Source organism: Zingiber officinale, chromosome 9A (genome assembly GCF_018446385.1).
Source record: "Zingiber officinale cultivar Zhangliang chromosome 9A, Zo_v1.1, whole genome shotgun sequence".
Lineage (NCBI taxonomy): Eukaryota > Viridiplantae > Streptophyta > Magnoliopsida > Zingiberales > Zingiberaceae > Zingiber > Zingiber officinale.
This window is the reverse complement of record NC_056002.1, coordinates 90181172-90187687: the sequence shown is the minus strand read 5'-3', so window position 1 is coordinate 90187687 and position 6516 is coordinate 90181172. Positions and strand designations below refer to the sequence as shown.

Below are 6516 nucleotides of genomic sequence, written 5' to 3'. Positions count from 1 at the left end.
GTTATTTCCTCCTTTTTATTCATGGTGATCAAATCTTAAAGGAGGAGCACAAGATACCTCAGGAGACAATCATGTTTAAGGAAACCTCATAGAAAATCATCTTGTGTGGAAGCACTGGAGATGACGCGTTGGATAAATGACTCTGTTATTTAAAAGAAGACTTTAGAGAAATGACGTGCTGGACAGATGAGGTGGAGAAGAAATTGACACCTAGGACTCTTCTGGGGCATTATGACCGACCATATCCTGAGAGTTGCTTTAGTATTGCAAAATAGGAAACTATGCCCTATAAACCCGACCAACCCTTGGGTCGACTAAGCATATGTTGAGAGATAGGGAGCTATATCCTATAAACTCGATTGGCGCTTAAGTTAACCGACCATATGCTGAAAATAGGAAACTATGCCTTGTAAAGCTGACTAGCCCTTGGGCTGACCAGACATATGCTGAGAGATAAAGAGCTATGTCCTGTAAATCCGATCGATGCTTGGGTCGACCGGTCATATGTTGAGAGATATGGAGCTATGTTTTGTAAACCTGACTGATGCTTAGGCTAACCAATCATATGATGAGAGATAGGGAGTTATGCCCTGTAAACCTGACCGACCATTGGAGCCGATCAGATTTATTCTATGTGTCTTGACATTGAGGTGTGGAACGTTGTGGCCTTTAAGTCTGGGTGACTCTAAAGATGATAGCGTTGAAGAGTGAGGAGCGGATTCTTGATGAGAGTGACTTGGTCATTTGCTTATATTCATGATTGTCACCCCACCTTGACTTTGATTGTCACCTCATCTTGATTTTAACTTCCACCTCACTATTGGATTGACTCGTAACATATCATATCATGAATGAACAACGAACAATTCAGTCAAAGCAAGATCACAAAAATCTATGAATTATCAATTTTCTAGTTCCAAGTAGAAATGCAGTCCCAATGCGGATTTTGAAAGCTTAATGCAAGCCACAGAAAGTGGCATACTGCAGCTTAAATTGAAGTTTGATTAGTTTTCAAGATCCTATTTTTTCAATTTTGTTTTATTTTTTATTTTTTTCAAAATCTCTAATGCAAGTTAATAAACACTGTCAGGAACAGCATCAACATCAAGGATTAAAAGATGGCAATGGTGGTTCTTGGTGGCCCTCAACATCTTCTTCCTTCTCGCCGGCCAAACTGTGGCAACTCTTCTTGGGAGATTCTACTATGACCAAAGGAGGCAATAGCAACTCTTTGTTCAAACTGCATGCTTTCCTATCCTCCTCATTCCCTTACTTCTTTTGCCTTCTAAACAACCTCCTTCAGCAATTGTAGCCACAACTCCTCTTTACATCAAGATTGCTTTCATATACCTTGCTTTCATTCCCTTACTTCTTACCAGAGGACTCTTATTGATGGGGGCGGAGACGGAAGTGGGAAGACACATCTCTATTTGAACATTTACGACATCTCGCCGGTAAATAAGTACTTATATTATTTGGGCCTCGGCATCTTCCATTCCGGGATTGAAGGTCTGTCTTCAATGGCTCAGTGTTCGATTTAACTCGATTCGATATTCCATGTCGACTATCTGTCTCGTAATCATTGCAAGAGTTGATTGGTTTCCCTTTTCTCGTACAAATTGCATTTGTGATGAATTCGAAGAAGTTGCAATTCATTGACATGATGTTTCTTGCGAAAGTTTAAAGCGAATGCTACTCTAAACTTTCCATTTTTTTAGGTTCAACTTCTTCATAGAACATCACTAATTTGCTTTTCTATCACCGTGTAAACTGAGAATTTGTGAGACTCAGTTTTAATCCATGGAAACTAAATGTACATCATATCTTATTCTATTAGTTGGGGGAAAAAATGTGCATTGTTTTGCTATGATTAACCTGTATGCCTAAGTGGGTTTGTATTGCTCATAGTGAATAGTGTATGTACCTACAAATGTGATTTAAAACAACTACTCTTGCAAATTCTTGGCAAATTCACACAAATATAAGTAATGGAATACAAGTAAACACAAATGTAAGCTTATCACAATCTCTAACATGTTTTTTTATGTGGTTCGGCAGCTCCCAAGGCTCCAACTCCATGGCTATGATATGTCGGTGGATCACTCACAGAAAACAATTATTTTTCCTCTTCTTGATCAACTATCGGAAGTGGAGAAATCTTTTACAAGTATAAGCATTACAATGAACTACAAAAGAAAGTTTCAAGTTAATAGTAGCTCACTTTTCAGGTTCAATTATTGACTCAAGATACTTAGCAGGACCAAGTTAATAGTAGCTTACTTTTCCTTATAAAGCTTTATTATTAGTTCACAACTCAGAATGTGGAGGGTTAAACTGGGGCTCAGAATTTAAGCATAACTTGGAATTTTTTGCTCACTTCCCATTCATGTGCATGAAAATGATCTAATTTCTAATAGTCTTTGGATTTTATTATCGTCCCCATCATCAAACAATGTTAGTACTTAGTGCAACATATTATACCTCTTGTGCATTTCCTTCTTTTAGTTTGAAACCATAGCTCATAGTTTGATAATTCTACTGTTATTTCTCAGTGAAGCCCATGGCATGGAATATGGATTCGGAGCACATGAGTTCTCGATGAGCGGGGTATTTGAAGTAGAACCAAAAAGCTATCCTGGATTTATCTTCGGACGATCTGTGTGGCTGGGCACCACAAATATGTGTCGCTCAGAATTTTGCTTATTTATTGAAGATATTTCTGAGAAATACTATGGAGACACCTACCATTTGATGGACAAGAACTGCAACCATTTCATAGGTGAGGTAAGTGTTGGAACCTTAAGGTTATTTTGGTGTGATCAATAAGTTAAGTTAGGTTCTGTGATTTTTAACCTTGTGTCTAAGTGTGCAGGAGCTTAAGAGCACAGGGAGTTGAGCAAAAGATGCAGCTAACGAGAAGGACGGCACGGGAGAGAGCCGACGAACTCGGTGCATCCGAGAGGCGAGGTACTGCAAAAGAGTACGCGGGCGGACGAGAAGGAGGAGCGCGGCATTTCCGAAGGGCGAGAAGCCGGAACGGAAGGTTGCTCCAGAAGGCCGAAATTGGGTTTAGGTGAATCTTATTTCGGATGGTCGGAATCACCCAAACGAGCGGAGCCGGAGCAGAAGACCCGAACCCAGGCAAGCTGAACCGGAGCAGAGGTCCCTGACCAAAAAAGTCAACTGGAGTAGACCTTGGGTTTTGAGCGCCCGGAACCCTTCCGGGCGCTCGGACCGAGTTTTTATCCAGATCATGATTAAACTGTGATCCGTGCATTGGGGATAAAGTTTATCCCTTCAGGGCGCCCGGAACCCTTCGGGGCGCCCCAACCAAGGCTATAAATACAGTCTTGGTCCAGAAGCTTTTCAATCAACTCAAGCAATTTATTTCCAACACTTGTATGTTTCCTTTCTAGATTAGCTTCTTTGTTTTTGCACTTCACTGCTGTAAGAGGCTTCTCCGCCTGAAGGAGTATTTAGTGCTACACTTTCCTTGAACTAACAACCTTCCCGGCTGTAACCAAGTAAAAATCCTCTTGCCTCTTCTTTCTGTTTTGTTTAGTTAATTAATTTATTTTATGCAAGTGTTATTCTGTTGAAAGTTTGAGAAGGGTTGTTTTTATTTTTTTTTCAGGCTATTCAACCCCCCTTCTAACCGGCCCCAGCGGTCCAACAAGTGGTATCAGAGCAAGGAGGCCTCAGGAGGACTAATCGCCGACTGAAGCAACGGGATGGCCGGACCGAACATATACCCGCTGAAGTTCGAAGGGGAATTGCTACTTGGGAAAAAACGAATGCAGGTATTTTTTAAAACCGATTTTGATTTAATGTTAATTATGGAATCCGATTTTACAGCACCAGAAGGTAAGGAGAAATACCACTGGACGAAAAGGGAGCAGGCCGACTACGTGGCAAACGACAAAGCAGAGTACCATCTGCTAAGTGTTCTTCCGTCACAAGAAGTCAACTGAATCGGCAACTACGACTCCGCAAAGGTATTTTAGGAGAAGTTCCTTGAGCTACACGAAAGAACGTCCAAAGTCAAGCTCACAAGAGGGATCTACTTCGCAACCAACTTACCAACATGCAACTTAGAGAAGACGAAACAATTGCGCATCTACACTCGAAGATTAAGGAAATCATCACCGGGCTTTCAAATCTCGGAGAGATGGTAAGTAACCGAGATTCGCTAAGGTACGCACTAAATTCTTTTCTTAGAAATTCAAAATGGGCATCACTAGTAGATGTCTTTTATATTTCAAAAGACTTAGAAAAAATTACATTAGAAGAATTATTTTCTACATTTGAAGTGCATGAATCAAGATGTGCAGGTACGAAGGAACCCAAGCACAACGTCGCCTTCAAAGCATCGAGAGACGAACCTGAGTCAAAGTCTTCTCTCGACGACGAAGAAATGGTTATGATGGTAAGACATTTCAAGAAATTATGTAAGTCTAGAACTACTAACCATCCGCAGGGTAGAAAGAAAAGGACGATCCGCTGCTACCACTACAACGAAGAAGGGCACGTCAAGGACAACTGGCCCAAGCTAAGGAACAAGGACAAGGACAAAGGTAAGAAGTCTATCCAAAAGCGCAAGGTCTTAAAGGCAACATGAGACGATACGTCATCCGAATCAGAAGTCGAGGCCTTCTCCAGACTTGCATTAATGGCAAGTCATCAAGATGACGACTACGATTCAAGCTCTTCCGAAATGAGTATCGAGAGCATCGATGAAGGGGGAGCTACCTCGGAAGAAAGCAGCAGTTCAAGGGGAGACACAGAGAACGAGATCAACAAGGTAAGTGAGGTACGATCTCTTCCTCTCGATAAACTCTTTAAGTTTGTTAAATTGTTAACTAAAGACTGCTATAAGTTAGAAAAGGAAATTAAAAATTTTAAAGTAATCTAGCTAAGTCTTGCCCATTAGAAGAGTTAGACAAATTAAAATTAAAAAATAATAATTTGAAAATGCAAATAGATAGTCTAAAAAATCATGCATATTCAAATAAAATATTTTTTAGAAAATACAACAATTTAAATTGATATTTTCGATATCATAAGGGACAAATTAGAAATATTTCAAAGAAATACGTCCCTAAGAAATTTCTCGTTAATCCAGTAGGCTGGAACCTATATTGAGTTCCTAAGTCTTGCTTAATCTAAATTTTTAAATCAGATTTAGCGCATTCAGCGAGAAAATTAAACAATTAATTTCTTTATGAGGCTTTGTCTAAGAAAGTGGTTGTTGCTCCAATAATCAAGAAGGCCTAGTACCTCGCTACTGCCTAGAAGCCAAAATATTGAAAGAAAAATGTTTAATTAATTTTCTGATAAAAGCATTAAGGTTGAAATTAAATGTTTTAAAAAGTTTTTCAAAATTAAATGCTTTAAAAAGTTTTTCAAATTTTTTTGAAAATTTATCAAAAATGTTTTTATGCTTAAATTTTTCTTACTTAGAAAAATTCTTAAAAATATTTTTGCCTAAGTTAAAATTTCTTCTGAAATAGGAAATTTCTGCTTAAATTTTTTTTACTTAGAAAAATTTTTAAAAATATTTAACTTAGAACAATTTCTAATTTTTTAAATTTCTTTTTACTCAGAAAATTCTCTTATCTAAAGTTTTACTTAGAAAATTTTCTCACTTAGAGTTTTTACTTAGAAAATTTTCTTACTTAAAATTTTACTTAGAAATTTTTTACTTAGAGATTCTTTCTGTGAAAATTATTACAAAATCTTTCAAAGTTTTTTTAAAATTTTTATCCTTAGAGTTTTCTTGGAACCCTAATTTTTTATGTGATCAAAGGGAGAGAAGGAAAAGTATAAGTCTAGGGGAAGGTAAACCAATTTTTTTTTATCTTTTTGCACTTTATTGCAATAGTTGTTATTTCATTTTTATGTCTATTTACCCTAACTTAACTTGAGTTGCTCACATAAAAAAGGGAGAGATTGTTGGAACCCCAAGGTTGTTTTGGTGTGATCAACAAGTTAAGTTAGGTCATGTGGTTTTGAACCTTGTATCTAAGTGTGCAAGATCTTAGGAGCACAGGGAGTTGAGCAAAAGACGCAGCTAGCGAGAAGGACGGTACGGGAGAGAGCCGATGGGCTCGATGTGTCCAGGGATGAGGTGCTGCGGAAGAGTACGCGGGCGGACAAGAAAGAGGCGCGTGGTGTTTCTGAGGGATGAGAAGCCAGAGCGGAAGGTTGCTCGAGAAGACCGAAATTAGGTTTAGGTGAATCTTATTTCGGATGGTCGGAATCACTCAAACGAGCCGAGCCGGAGCAGAAGACCCGGACCGAGGTGAGCTGAACCGGAGCAAAGGTCCCGGATCAAAAAAGTCAACCAAAGTTGACTTTGGGTTCCGGGCACCTGGATCCATTCCGAGTGCCCGGACCGAGTCTTTATCCAGATCGCGGTCAAACCGCGATTTGTGCGTTGGTGTAAAATACCGGAAATAGGCGAATATTAATTAGGAAATTTTCCGAAATTTTTGAAAATTTTCTGGGAATTTTTCG

At 39.0% G+C, this 6516-nt stretch overlaps 1 long non-coding RNA gene across 1 annotated transcript; it reads left to right on the top strand.

Moving 5' to 3' along the window:
- The first annotated feature begins 1306 nt into the window (after positions 1-1306).
- On the top strand, positions 1307-2619 carry LOC122021218. The gene is made up of 2 exons (XR_006122477.1): positions 1307-1509; positions 2558-2619. It is a non-coding gene; the product is annotated as an uncharacterized LOC122021218 (long non-coding RNA).
- Positions 2620-6516: the final 3897 nt, after the last annotated feature.